The 15,382-nt window shown below is 36.9% G+C and overlaps 1 protein-coding gene and 1 pseudogene across 4 annotated transcripts in view; one reads left to right on the top strand and one right to left on the bottom strand.

Annotated features, from left to right (window-relative positions):
* ZCCHC7 (zinc finger CCHC-type containing 7) overlaps positions 1–15,382 on the bottom strand; it is a 193,817-nt gene that overhangs the window by 153,818 nt on the left and 24,617 nt on the right. The gene's annotated exons all lie outside the window — the stretch shown is intronic.
* On the top strand, positions 1,026–1,144 carry LOC120598362 (uncharacterized; annotated as a pseudogene).

Consider the following 15,382-nt stretch of genomic DNA (forward strand, 5'->3'; position numbering starts at 1 on the left):
AAAGATGTTTCTCAAGAGGATTCATACCACTTAATTCATACCACTTAAATGTAGCCTTTACAGATATGTTAACAACTCAGTAGCAATAGAATGTCAGAACTGTACTCTGCCACCTTTTTCTCTCCACTACCAACAATCTATCCCCACTCCATTTCTAAGAACTACACACAAAATATTTCAGCACACATCTCTTAAAAGGACTGTTTCCTAAATAACTATAATAGTAATATCACACCCACTTTTGATATCATCGAATAGCATTTGATAATTTCTAAACTTTTTTTATCCCTAAGATTCTGTAATCTCAAAAATTCATTTTTAATGAACATCTCACTCCATAATAAAGTCAGACCTATGGACACTGGTTAACATTTATGTTCTTAAATTTTAGAATTAAGTATCTCCTCCTCTTCCCAAACATGTTTTTATTTGGGGGTTTTGTTTTTATGTCTGCTTGAGAAAAAGTGGCACCTCTTAGTTTTAATTTTTTAAAAAGGTGTTCATAACTCTATCAAAAGCATATTTATAAGACAACTGGTAGAAATCACATGCTTGGTTCTTTGCAAAGGTGACTATCCAGATTAAACTTAGTTCAGGCAAAAAGAGACCCTAGCCAAATGGAACTGACAAAGTTATAGGCATATTTAATGTAATTTGATTTGGACAAGTCAATTAAAAAATTAAATTTGTCACCTTTATCATTTGGCTAATAAACACATTAAATTCATTCTTAATTTACCAATTGCTCAACATTACAAATTTGCATACTACACTGACATAGAAACATCAAGGGAGAAACTGCTACCACCAATAAACTCATTAAACTTGGCAAGAAACAAGGGTCACAATGATTTCTGTGCCATATTCCAATGACTCAAAATTTTTGAAAAGAATACTGCAATAACTAAAATTAATAAGAAATGGGATTCAGAACTTAGAATTTTTCTTTATAGTCTATTTTGTATCCAAAGAAATGCCAGTACATACATTCAATAAAAACATATTCTTTGAAAACAATAACCCCAGTCTACGGCCATGCCACCCTGAACAAGCTCTATCCTGTCTGATCTTGGAAGCTAAGCAGGGTCAGGCCTGGTTAGCACTTAGATGGGAGACCACCTAGGAAGACCAGGTGCCGTAGGCATAAAAAATTTTTAAAAAGGGATTGTAAGCAGACATGGTCCTAGCAATCTATGAGGTCAACCAAGGACTGCCTTGCCTGAAAAAAAAAAAGACAGACAGACAGACGATAACCCCATGTTACAAAAGTCATTAGACAATGATAAAATCAAATTTATCTTAAAGAATTTCTGGAGACTATTAAATTACAAAACCAACAATGTTGGGTTACCACGGGAATCAAAGTTAAGATCAAGCCTCCATAATGAAATTCCTACTTGAGCTCCATCTAGGTCAGAAAAGCTGGCAGACATTTAGCTGGCAAAACAAGTTAAGCGTCTCAGAGGTCTCCAAGCATCTCTCAGGATGACAACTCACCCCAGCATGTAGGTCCCCTACTGAAACTGTGGTCCCATTCCATAACAAAATATTTGTGTATTTTTGAAAGAGCTTATTCCAGAATTTTAACCAATAAATAACTGCCTTCCTGACATCAGGGGGATGGTTACCTTGAATTGATACCAAATCTTAACTGAAGATAAGAAAGATTACATCCTAGTAGACTCAGACATTTTAAGTCTACTATAGGCAGAATTCTGACTATAAGCCGTGTTGTTTCCTGATAAACAGAGGAACTTAAAGTTAGGCCTTCCAGTTCATTTACTGTCAAGGCTGAAATGACTATTTAATACAACAGTAAGAACTTGTTAGGAGATCATTCAACAGTTCAAAGAATTGTTACATAAACTGCATAAGATTAGAATGATGTCTTAAAATACAGGAAGGGACCTGGCCCTTTAAAAATTAACATTAACTTACTGAATCCATAAATACATACTGAGCGCTGTGTTCATGTAATTCATTTTACTGAACATCATGGAGGACATACTGAACATGCTAGAATATGCCAAAATATAAGGAGATCTCAAATATAAAGTGAACTCTCATTTTCTGAACAAACAGATTTAAAATTAAATTTTAGGGGTACAGATGAAATAGTCTAATGTGCTCCGTAACACAAAGTTAAAACTCAAAAACTTATTACACATAAATCAAGAGTAAGTACCAGACTTCTGCTTCCAATTAAGAAAAAGTAACAGGAATCTGATTTTCTAGCTCACCTGCAACCACCAAAAAAACACAAACAAAAAATCAATAAAAAAAAGACAAAACATACAAAACAACGGTTTATAAGGCACTGAATGTCAGATAATAAAGGACAATAAAACCTCCAACAGACAGTTGGTGAACCCTACTACTGCCCCAGCTTATTAGCAGAGTTTATAGGTCATAGCACAGCAAGTGGAAACTCAGGCAGACTCTGGCAAACATCAATAGCTTAAAAGAGGCTGGAGGCCCCTCTGTACCTGGGATCACGGGGCCACTTCCACGGTGACACATGGCCGCAGTCACCTAGCATGCACCCCAAGGCACAAGGTCTGCATGCTGCGTCCAGCTGCCCAGGAGCCAGGCAGAGGTTAAGTGGGGAGATGCCCATGCTTGGAACCAGGCAAAATGGTGTAGATGATAAAAGCTTTGTTCATCCCCTCTTGCGAACACATCGAAGTTACAGAAACAGGAAGCAGCAAAGAGCGAACAGCAAGCAGAGTCGCCTGGAGGGTCTAGATTAATAGAAGCCTCACAACTAGGGAGAGAAATAAGAAATCACCCTGCAATAGTAGGAGGTAGGAGGGGGCAAAGACACCAGGCTGCCCGGTCCCCAGCAACTAAGTGGGACAGAAGCTATGGCAGCTGCAGCCGGCTCTTAAAGGGGCTGTGTCTGCAACCGGACTTTTGCGATGACAGACCTGATTGCTCTGAGCACCAGCACTAGGTAGGCTACTGGGGGTGGCGCACCAGGGACTTACAGGGGAACACTGAATTGTCCTAGCAAGGGCCGGAGGCGAGGCTTTCTCCTAGGTGGAAGTGCTGGCAGAATCCATTGTTCCTCTGTTGAGCCCTCCCCTCTCCCAGTATGCAGACACACCACCACCATAGCTGAAAATGTCATCAAACTGGATAACAGAGGTCACTCCGCCTGGAAGATTCCCTGAAACTCCACCTCCCCCAAGTCACATCCAGGTGTATCCTCAGAGAGTACAGTACTCCTTACTGAGCCAACTCCAAGACTCACACAGGTGGCGGCTGGCCTCAGTTTCTGGTGTTGCCTCTTGAGGCAACTATAAGCACAGCCTCTGAGAACTGCTTGCTGAATCTTAACAGATGACCCTGGAGGGGCACAGGCTGGGGCTAAACTGGGCCTGCAGCTGAGCCCCTCTCAGGACTGTGCTGCTGGACAACTACTAGTAAGACTGGGAGACTCAGAAGCTTTGCTTAGTACATAGAAAGACACAGAAAGGGTGCCAAAATGGGAAGACAAAGAAGCAGAAACCATATGAGAGAACAGAACAGAGATCCAGGAATAATGGAGTCGAGCAATCTCACAGATGCAGAGTTCAAAACACTGCTTATAAAGATGATCAATGAAATTAAGGGAAGTGTAGATGAACTCAGTGAGAACTTTAACAAAGAGATGAAAAAAAATAAAAATGGAAATGGAAATTATAAAAGGGAATCAGTCAGAAATAAAGAAAACATTATCTGAGATGAAGAGTATATTAGAGGGAATCAACAGAGTGGAGGAAGAGGATTGAAACACCGATATAGAGGATGGGGACGTAGAGGACACCCAATCAGAATGGCAAGAAAAAAGTAACCAGAATATAATAATTTAAGAAGCCCATGGGACAAAATTAAGGGTAACAATATCTGTGTCATAGGGATACCTGAAGAAAGAGAACAAGAAGGTGAATATATATTTGAAGAAATAATGATGGAAAACTTCCCTAACCTGGTGAAAGAAATAGACATATAACCCCAGGAAGCTCAGAGTCCCAAAAAAATAAACCTGAAGAGGCCTACATCAAGACACATCATAATTAAAATGCCAAAGGTTAAATACAAAGAGAGAATCTTAAAAGCAGCAAGAGAAAAGCAGTTAGTTACCTACAGGGGAGCTCCCATAAGACTGGCAGCTGATTTCTCAAAAGAATCTTTGAAGGACAGAAGGGCTTACTACAAAATATTTAACATGTTGAAAACCCAGAATCTATAACCAAGAATACTTTATCCAGCAAAGCTATCATTTAAGCATAAAAGAACAGTGCTCACTTTGGCAGCACATATACTAAAATTGGAGTTTAGCAAGAGTCTAAGAACAGATAAAGAGCTTCCCAGACAAAATTAAGCTAAAGGAACTCATCAACACCAAGCCAGTATTACAGGAATTGTTGGAGGGACTTCTTTAAGAAGAAAAAACATGTATCAAAAACATGAATAAAGGATGGTAATAACTACATTCCTATCAACTAGTACCTCAATTGGAAAAGAATTAAGTGCTCCAACCAAAAGACAGAATGGCTGAATGGAGAAGAAAACAAGACCCCTACATATACTGCCTACAAGAAACTCGCATCAGATTAAAAGACACACACAGACTAAAGGGAAGGGGATAGAAAAAGATATTGCCTTGATGGACCTAGAGGGTATTGCACTGAATGAAATGGATCTCATAGAGGAAGACAAATAGTGCATGATTTCACAAATACGTAGAATCTAAAGAACAAAATAAACAACAACAACAAAAACAGAAACAAACTAACAGATACAGAGAATATTTTGAGGGCTACTAGACGGGAGGGGGGAGACTGAAAAAGGGCAAAGTGATTAAGAAGTACAAATGGATACATACAAAATAATCATGGAGATATAAAGTGCAGCATAAGTAAAACCGTCAACAATGTTGTAAAAAATATATAAGGGGGAAGAGGGGTACTTGATTTAGTGGGGTGACCACTTCATGAGTTATATAGGTCTCTAAGCACTATGCTGCACAACGGAAACTAATATATTATTGTATGCCAACTATAATTGAAAAAAAAACCTCACTGAATTACACAACGTAAATATGAGCAACTAATTGTCTATTATACTTCAATAAAGCTGGGAGCAGGGGGCAGGGTAGAGTTTAAGAGAAAGAGCTGAGAGCCCAGGAAAACCAAGACAAATAAATTTGAAAGATATAACAACAAAAGGGACAGAAACAATCACACAGATCTCCAGAGGGTTACACTGATTATTTAGCAGAATACTCATGTAAACATCACAAGTGTAAGAAAACTATCTGAGGCCAAAGAATTATCCAAAAGAACTGGAAAGAATAGTACCAAGCACTCACCCGGGGACAGGAATAGTTAGGGACTCTTTCCACCAGTTGGATTGCAAAACCTCATACGTCATGGGTATTTAGGTAGGGCACTCAGAAGGCTCTTGCCTCAGTAGTAGGAAATAATTTGCCCTAAACAAAATACTTCCCTGTTCTCACCTAACAAATCTTAAAAGCAAGACCCAAAAAGATCAAACAATTGCTAAGTAATTTAATTTTGTTCCAGAATAAAGGTCAAAAATATTTATAGGAATATTTATATTTAAAAATAATCAGCACCAAACAAGTTAAAATTAATGTCTGGCACATAATCAAAGACTGAAAGGCATGCAAAGAAACAGGAAAATATGACATAACAAGGAGAAAATTCAGTCAACTGAAACCAACCCAGACTTGACAGAGATGTTAAAATTAGGAGACAAGAACATTAGAACGGTTATAATAACTGTATCCTTATCTACAAAGAATTAAATATTGACATGGAAGATATAAAAAGAGATCCAAGTCAAAGTTCTACCTACAGATGAAAGCTACAGTATTCAGATTAAAAATACATTAGATAGAATGGCAAATTAGACAATGCAGAAGAAACGATTAGTGAACTTGAAGACAAAGCAAAAACTATCTAAAAAAAGAGAGAGAAAAAATTAAAAATAATGAAAACAGCACCAGTGAGCTGGACTATTTCAATTAATTTAACACATATGCAATTGGAGTATCCGAGGAGGGAGAAAGACCAAAAAAATGTGAATAATGGATGAAATTTTTCCCAATATGACCTAAATGACAACCTTTTTGAGAACATTTACCAAGAAAGATCACACTCTGGCCTATCAAACAAGTTTCCATAAACTTAAAATGACTCAAGTCATGAACACTATGTTATTTGAATGCATTCTGTTATCTGAACACAATGCATTAAATTAGAAATCAACAACAGACAGCTCTTTGAAGAACAAATAACATCCTTGCAAATAGAAAAAAGAATAAGATCACAGCTAAAAACAATCCTTCCCCCTCCCCCCCGCCAAAAAATAAGGAGAGATCAGTCAAGATGGTGTAGAAGGTAGATAATGTGCATACCTCTGCTCCTGACCACACCAAAATTATAACAATACTACAGAGCAACCAACACTGGGTAACCTAAGGTCTGTCTGAAGAGATGCCCTACAACTAGAGACAAACGTAAGAGGTCACCTTGAACTGGTAGGAGGGGCAGAGATGTGAAAAGGCCCACAACCACATGTAGCAATCAAGAATCAGGAGAGTTATCTTGGCCGCAGAGCCCCCTCCTTCACATGAGGAATGATGGGTCCTGGCCCCACATTTAGTTCCCCAGCTAAGGGTTCCAATATTAAGAAAAATCTCCACATCCTCTGGCTGTGAAAACCAGCGAAGATGTTAACTTAGTGAGACAGAGGGCTGTGGGAGTTGCAGGCATTCCTCTTAAAGGGCCCGTGCTTAGACTTACTGACAGATTCACTCGCTCTGAGCTCCAGTGCTGGGACAGTTGCTCAAGGAGCACCAGGGACATACGGGGAGTTAATGAATTGTCGGGCTTCAGGTTGAGGGTGGACAGAAGTGTTGGCAATATCCATTGTTCCTTTGTTGAGCCTTCCCCTCTCCCAGCGTGTGGACACAGGCAGCCACCATATCTGAGTCTCTATCAACTTGGATAATACAGGTCACTTCACAGAGGTGATTCCCTAAGACTCCACCACTCGCAACATGTGGGCCCACCCAAGCTGCTTCCAGTTGTTTATTCCACACATATGACCTGTCTTGGCTCTTGCTACAGACTTTCCTAAAATCTCTCAAAGGCTCACAAAACCCTAGAAAGCAGCGTCTGGTCTCAGCATGCCTCATACCCCTTGCTCAGCAGCCCCAAGCCCCGCACTAGAGGCAGTTGGTCTCTTGAGGCACTTATAAGCCCAGCACAAGTGGCAGCCATCTGCAGATTGCTAGGTGACTCTTACCAGGTGGCCCTGGAGGTGCTCAGCCTGCAGGTGAACTTGGCCTACAGATGGACCCCTTCCAGGAGGCCCTTGGGCCAGCTTACCCAGTGGCCTGCCTCGACAAGAGCTGCAGCACCACCCAGAGCTGCATCTGGGCAGGCACTAGAGCCCTGCTAAAGTGAATCCTGTTCCACAGGGTTAGCCCCTCCCTAGCCAGTCCTCACAACCAATCAGCCCAAGGATCATTCCCTCCTACTGGCATGCAAACAGCAACCAGGGCTAAACTGTAACAGGAAGGCAACAAAACCCACACAAGAGACACACCTTGAGCACCTTGCTCAGATGACTATGGAAGACTTGTGCCACTGGGTTCCACAAGACACCTATTACATAAAGCTGCTCTACTAAGACTGGGAGACTTAGGAGCCCTACCTAACACAGAGAAACAGACACGAGGAGGCAGCCAAAATGGGAAGACAAAGAAACATCCCAAATGAAAGAACAGAACAAAGCCCCACAGAAAGAACTCAACAAAATGGAGACATGCACTCTACCAGATGCAGTTCAAAACAATCGTTTTAAGGATGCTCAAGGAACTTAGGGCAAGAGTAGATGAACTCAGTAATAAGAACTTTAACAAAGAGATAAAAAAAAAAAAACATTAAAATGGAGATGGAAAACATAAAAGGGAACCAGTCAGAAATGAAGAATATCTGGGATGAAGAGTACATCTGGGATGAAGAGGGAATCAAGCGAGTGGATGAAGTGGAGAATCAAATCAGCGATTTAGAGGATGGGGTAGCAGAGGACACCCAATCAGACCAGCAACAAGAAAAAAGAATCCAAAAAAATGAAGACAGTTTAAGGAGCCACTAGGACAACATCAAGCGTACCAACATTCACATTATAGGGGTACCAGAAAGAGAAAAGAGCAAGGAACTGAAAAGCTATTTGCAGAAATGATAACAGAAAACTTCCCTAACCTGGGGAAGGAAATAGACATACAACCCCAGGAAGCTCAGAGTCTCAAAGAGGCCCACACCAAGACACATCATAATTAAAATGCCAAAGTTTAAATACAAAGAGAGAATCTTAAAAGCAGCAAGAGAAAAGCAATTAGTTATCCACAAGGAAACTCCCATAAGACAGTCAATTTCTCAACAGAAACTTTGCAGGCCAGAAGGGCTTAGCACAAAATATTCAAAGTGATGAAAAGGACGCACGATCAAGATTACTCTACTTAGCAAAGCTATCATTTAGAATCGAAGGACGGATAAAGAGCTTCCCAAACAAGAAAAAGCTAAAGGAGTTCATCACCACCAAGCCAGTATTACAAGAAATGATGGAGAGACTTAAGAAAAAAATGTGTATCAAAAATATGAATAAAGAATGACAATTAACTACATATCAACAAGTACTTCAAGTGAAAAAAGAATTAAATGCTCCAATCAAAAGATAGGGTAGCTGAATGAACACGAAAACAAGACCACTACGTAGGCTGCCTACGAGAGACTCACTTCAGATTAAAAGACACACACAGAAGGAAAAGGGAAGGAAAAAGATATTTCATGATGGATCTAGAGGGTATTGTGCTGAATGAAGTATGCTGGAGAAAGACAAATGCCATACGACTCCAAGTACATGTCGAATCTAAAGAACAAAATAAACAAAACAGAAATAAACTCATAGATAAAAAAAACATTTTGAGGGTTACCAGATGGGAGGTGTTGGTGAAAAAGGGGAAAAGGATTAAGAAGTACAAATTGGTAGTTACAAAATAGTCATAAAGATATAAAGTATAGCATAAGGAATAAAGTCAATAATATTGTAATAATTACATATGGTGTCAGAGGGGTATTAGATTTATTGGGGTGACCACTTTGAATGTTATACAGATGTCTAATCACTATGTTGTACACTTGAAACTAATATTGTATGCCAACTATAATTGGAAAATAAAAAATATTATTTTTAAAAAAAAATCAAAGAAACCAAAAAACCAAAAGCAGGTTCTTTGAAAATCAATAAAATTGACTGATTTTAGAAAACGCAAAACTAATCTACCATGACAGAAAGCAGTGGTTCCTTGGGGATGAAGAAGGGTATGGAGAGGCAGGAGACGAGGATTATAAAGGAGCATGAGGAAATTTCTGAAGGTTTCAGATTTGTTCACTTGTATATACGTATACCCAAATTTATCAAATGGTACATTTTAAATGTCAATTATATCTTAACAAACTTTTTTTTTTTTTTACAAAAGTATCACTCTGCTAACAGTCATCTATATACTTCGCTCAAAGGTTTTTATTCAGAGCTAGTTTCTGAAGATAGCTCTACAACTTCCCAAAGTATCTGACTATGCTCACTCATAGGATACTAACATGAAGGAGCAGATTCTTGGCTCATTCCCCTGCAAAGGATTCAATGTCTGCCTGCTACAGCTCAAGAAACATTGTGTGACATGACAACGTCTTGAAAGGTCACGTTCAGAAGTGCGAGCTCTTAAGAAGCACTTGAGCATGGTCCACCAACTAAAGGAGTTCTGCAGCTATCATGATTTGACCTCAAAATACTCTGTAAATTGTAGCTGCCATGCAGAGAAGAAAACCAAACTGAATATAGATTGACATGTCACTTTTCTCCTCTGGGCCTGAGATTTTTCACCTAGAAAATGAATGCAATGGCCTTAAAGCAGTGATTTCCAATCAATCCGTTCCAGCCTAACATAGAGGGACTTGATAAAATATAGAATCCTGGGTCTCACACACACAGATGCTAATTCAATAGGTCTGGGGACATACTGTTAAATCCTGGCATAAAACCAGATTTGAGAAATTCTGGCCTAATCTTTTAGGTCCTTCCAGCTGCAACATTCTTTAAACATTATTTTCAAAGGTTGCAATAATATCTTTCAAGTGGGGTGTCTGGCAGCCATGAGGGCCAAAGCAAGGAGTACCAGTGGTACTGTGTATAAGGTATACCACAAAAGGCCCTAATGATTAATGTTTAAGGAGATCTCTTTAAATTCTGATTTGAACGAAATTAAGTTAAAATTTTTTGAAGATTAGTATTAAGCCTGATCCATGTTATAAACAGATTGTTAATCACTGCTTTCTTTACTCCTTTTCATACTTGCCAGAGACTCTATGGAGTAATGAGTTCTCTGAGTGTATTTCTACTTATTCTACAGCAATTCTCTTCCCCTTATTCTTGAGATATTTTAGAGCAAAGAAAAGAGCAGAGATTCTACAGAGCCAAAGATGCTGTCCCACACTCTGGTAGCTTCATAGCAATGGTTATAGAAAAAACAAACATTTTTGCAAGACCTTCAGGGCTTGGGAATAAAAAGTTAAAACAATTTTCCAAAAATCTCATAAAAATAACAGATGACCAAATACTACTCAATCAAAAGGTTCTCACACTGTCACCGAACTCCGCTTCTACCACTCTGAGTACACACACACAAAAAAATCATTTAAAAAAATTGGTAAAGTTCAAATAAAACTATCATTTCTTTCCCTCTTCCAAACTGGTTTCTTATATTACTTGATAAAATTAATCCTTCAAAATTGTTTCATAATACATAGTCATCTGTTAGGTAACCGCATTTTTAATATTTGCTTAACTATTCTAAAGACAGAAAATATTTTCACAGTCAATAGCATCAAGTTACTGTAGTTGAATCCTGAATTTAGTCTTTAGCCTAAAATTTTATTAGAATGCTGTACCTCTGGACATAACTGCAACTGAAAATCTGTTTCAAAAAGGATTATAGGAATCAGAATAGAAAAATATACCTGTTAAAGTATGAATAAATGTGAACAGCATGCAAATCAACTTTTATCTCTCAACTTTATTTCTGATTGTGTCCCAAACAGAAAAGCCAATGATTTAATACCCTGGGTACGTTTTGTGCCACTAGGCAAAGTAACCCAATTCTGTTAATTCCTAGAATTGGCTGCTGTTCCAAGAATAGGAGGATTTCATTGAAAGTGGCTATGGCATATTATAATACAATTAATATGCTGCAGAAAGAAAAATAAGCTCAATTTTATTCCACAGGCAAACTAATATATTTTGTTGACATTTGCAAACCAAGTTGTACACAATCTTAGTTACCCCATTATTCCTTGATCTTTCACACATTCTGTACAAAATCATTTTTCTAATGACAGATTCTAAGGAGTATAAAATGCCTATATCTCTATATATTTTTTAAAAGAACAGTGTTCATTTGATGCTATCTTAAATACCGTCCTCTTCTTTTATCCTATCTTTATCTCCAGAAAAACTATACATTCTCAAGATCTAGTTTAATACGTACTTCACGAAGTCTTCTTGGTTTTCTCCGAGCAAGGGAGAAACTTCCTCTCTTCTCTCAAAACAAAGAATTCTATATCATTCTTATTATCATATTCAAATTATTATTATATTCAAACACTCTATATTTGAGTATGTATCCTATTGCTTATTCTAGACGACTGGATCTCAAACTTTTTGGTCTCAGGACCTTTTTATACTCTTAAAAATTGAGCATTCCAAAAGCCTTTATTATATGGGTTATTTATCAATGTTTACCATGTAAGAAACTAAAGCTGAGTAATTTTCAAAACAAGTATTAATTCATGTAACATGTGGTCATTATATGTTAATATAAATAACATTTTAATAAAAAGTAGCTATATTTTCCAAAACAAACAAAAACCTAGTAGTAAGAGTAACAGTGTTTTTCAAAACTCTTTAATGACTGGACTGTGAAAATGTAGTTGATTCTCATGTCTGTTTCTACTTTTAATTTGTAAGGATATGTTTTTCTGGTTGAACTACTATGAAAATCAAGTTTGGCAGCTATGTAGTCTGAAAAGGGGAGTATTTTATTGGCTACTCAGATATTTAGGTATTCTTCCTTGATACTCTAACAAAACTTGGTTGCAATGTAGAATATAAAACTGTATCAATGAACTTTAAGTACTTTGTTAACATTAAAATCCATTCATCTATCTTGTACCTTGAAAGGATCCCTTATGCAATTTTGTAACATCATGCATAAAATACTGGTTCACTGATTTATAAAATCTTCCAAATGTTCACACATTATACAATAAAAAAAAAAATCATATTTGTTTATATCACAACTGATCTAATCAGAAAGTCTTTAAGAATTGGTAAGCTTTGTTAAACTCACCATGATAGATATAAGTTTTCCAAAATTCTAATTTTTGGGAAAAAAGCTCAAATTTTAACACTGGCAGCAAATGCTGACAGTTATTTTTCTTGATGTGGCATGCTTCCTTCATTCATTTTCAAGAAAATGTCTGCAAAATACCCAAGACTGAATAGCTTATCAATTGTTCTTTGAAGTAAAAATGTTTCATGCAAAAAGAGACTAATTCAGCTCATAAAACTGAACAAGTGCTTTTCCGTGAGACAACAATCATACTCCAGGATACAACACAAGTGTTTTATGTGGATTCTCCATTTTGTTACACAGAATACGGGGGAAAAGTGATTACAAGGGTAGAGGTTTAATGAACTTAATAATTTTTTCTGCTTCATCAAGGACATTAAGCGAAACTAGCCTCTTTTTTTTTTCAATTGAGTTTGCAGTAGTGAAGACACAATGACCACTAGTACAGTTTGTTGTCACAGCACTGATTCATGATGAGGCGTCAACAGTTTTACACACCATTCCTTCTGCACTATCACAGCACATACCAACACAATTAAAAAGGGAATTATGAGTACCTTATGATGATAGAAAGAGTTTGGCCTTGCAGGAACCACAGTGTACACGGCCCGCATTTTGAAAAACACTGCACTAGATTACAAATTCCTTGGGTCAGGAAATCCATTTACTTATTACAATGTCTTGCCACAAAAAAGTTAACATTGAATGAATGAACAAATAAATGTTTTAATGAAAGAATATTGGTAACATGGGTAAATAAATATCAACTAATTTGGAAACTGAAGAAAGTGACAGTATTAACATTCTAACAAATACAGAGAAAAATGATGACATGAAGGCATATCTACTTAAACATTCCCAGTAACCAATGAAAAAGCTCATAAACTTTCAGCTACCAGAGTAACAGAGTTTGGCTTATAGTATAATTGTGGCCATCTTTTTAATAATGATCTCTTTTATAAGGAATTTAACAGATTAAGAAAAGGTCAAAAATGTTTATACAAGATATTTTTAACCTCTTTTATGGTCTTTTGGATTACTCATTCTATGAAAATAAGTTGCAAAAAAAATTTACTTCATTTAGAGAATTCATTCAAGAAACATTTATTGAAGACCTGCCATATACAAGGCACTCTATTATACGCTCAAGAGGAAAAGCATACATCTCAAGTTCTGAGAAGTGATAACTAAATTAAAAAAGGGTTTACAAAAACACTAGTATGAGTTTTATGAAGATATAAAAGACAATAAACTTAGGGAATAAGTTTCCTTGGAACCAAAATATAAGAAGTCTGAAAAACCTTTAGGAAGAACCAAGACAAACCAACCAAATAAACAAAAGGTCTTAAATTCTTATCATTGCAATATAAATATCTAGATTAACTTCTAAATAAACCAAATCTTTCTTATGAACCATGACATGGCTACAATCTGAATTAGTCACTGAATTTTATATAATATTATCAAGAAGCAGACATTTGAATGTCTGATTTGATTCAATCCATTATAACTGTTAAAAGTACAACTACTGAGTGCTCAAATATTACTTTCTAACATCATTCTCCAACAGAAGGAATGAGAGCTCCTTTGAGAAATAACTGATTCTAGGTCTGGAAAAAAGATATATACCAGATGTACCTGTAGCATCTTGTAATGCCAAAAAGTAAGGAAATGGCAAAAACAAACAAAACAAAAAAACCTATAATGATAGGATTAGGTCCAAGAGACACAGGCGTTGTAAAAGGCGTTCTGTTCCTGTCCTGAAACATAGCTCTTTCTGGCACACATTTATTTGGCCTCAGAGGCCAAAACTGAAACAATCTAAACAACAAAAAAAAGTAGTATTGGATTATAACCACAAGTATAAAATAAATATCCATGAGTCCACACTGATATAAATGAATGAATGAATGAATGAATGAAGAGACAAATCTCCTATGCAGAAGAATTTCAAATAATTTAAGTATGTATCTCACTGTTAAGGAGGTAGAGCATTAACTCTCTGCTACTTAAGTGTAGGCTATACACAGTGACTTTCTTTCTAAAAGTACAACGTGTTTTCCATAAAAGTAACTTTACAGTGGAGAAACCAGACAAACATTACCTCAGCCAGGTGTTCAAAGCTATCATCATCATCAACAAGTTATGTTGACAGCATTTACACCTGACAAAATGTGATGAGATGGCACTTTATTTCTATGGTCTTCCTTCCAAAAACCCATATCCCCACGCAAACCATGAGAAAAAAAAGACAAATCCCAATTGTGGGGCTTTCTACAAAATACCTACAAAATTTTTCAAAGCTGACAATCATCAAAAACAAGGAAAGTTTGAAAAACTGTCACAGCCAAGAGGAGCCTAAGGAGACCTGACAACTATCCTGGATGGGATCCTGGAACAGAAGAAAAAGAACATTAGGTAAAAATAAAGAAATATGAGTAAAAACAGACTTTAGTTAATAACAAAGAGTCAATAATGGTTCATTAATTTTGACAAATGTACCACACTAATAAAAGATGATACTAATAAGGGGAGTTGGGCATATGAGAATTCTCTGTACTATCTTTAGAGTTTTCCTATAAATGTAAAACTGTTCTAAAACAAAAAGTTTATTTACAAAAAAGTCAATGCAAATATGACAAAAAGGAAGAAAGGGGGGAAGTTCAGGTCTCACCAATTTCCTACGTAGTAGTATTTCTTATACAACTCAAGGCAAGTTATTTAACCTTATGTAGATACCTGGAAATCTTTAACACTCTCAAGGGAAATTCTCAAACATTTCCTAGTATATACAACCATCACTGTTAGCTTGTTCTAATTTATGCCTAGGTTCCCAGAAGACATTGGAATATTGCTGGTCTCAATTCCTCATTTAAAAAAAAAAAAAAAAGGAGG

Source organism: Pteropus medius, unplaced genomic scaffold (assembly GCF_902729225.1).
Source record: "Pteropus medius unplaced genomic scaffold, Ma_sr-lr_union100, whole genome shotgun sequence".
Taxonomy (NCBI): Eukaryota; Metazoa; Chordata; class Mammalia; order Chiroptera; family Pteropodidae; genus Pteropus; species Pteropus medius.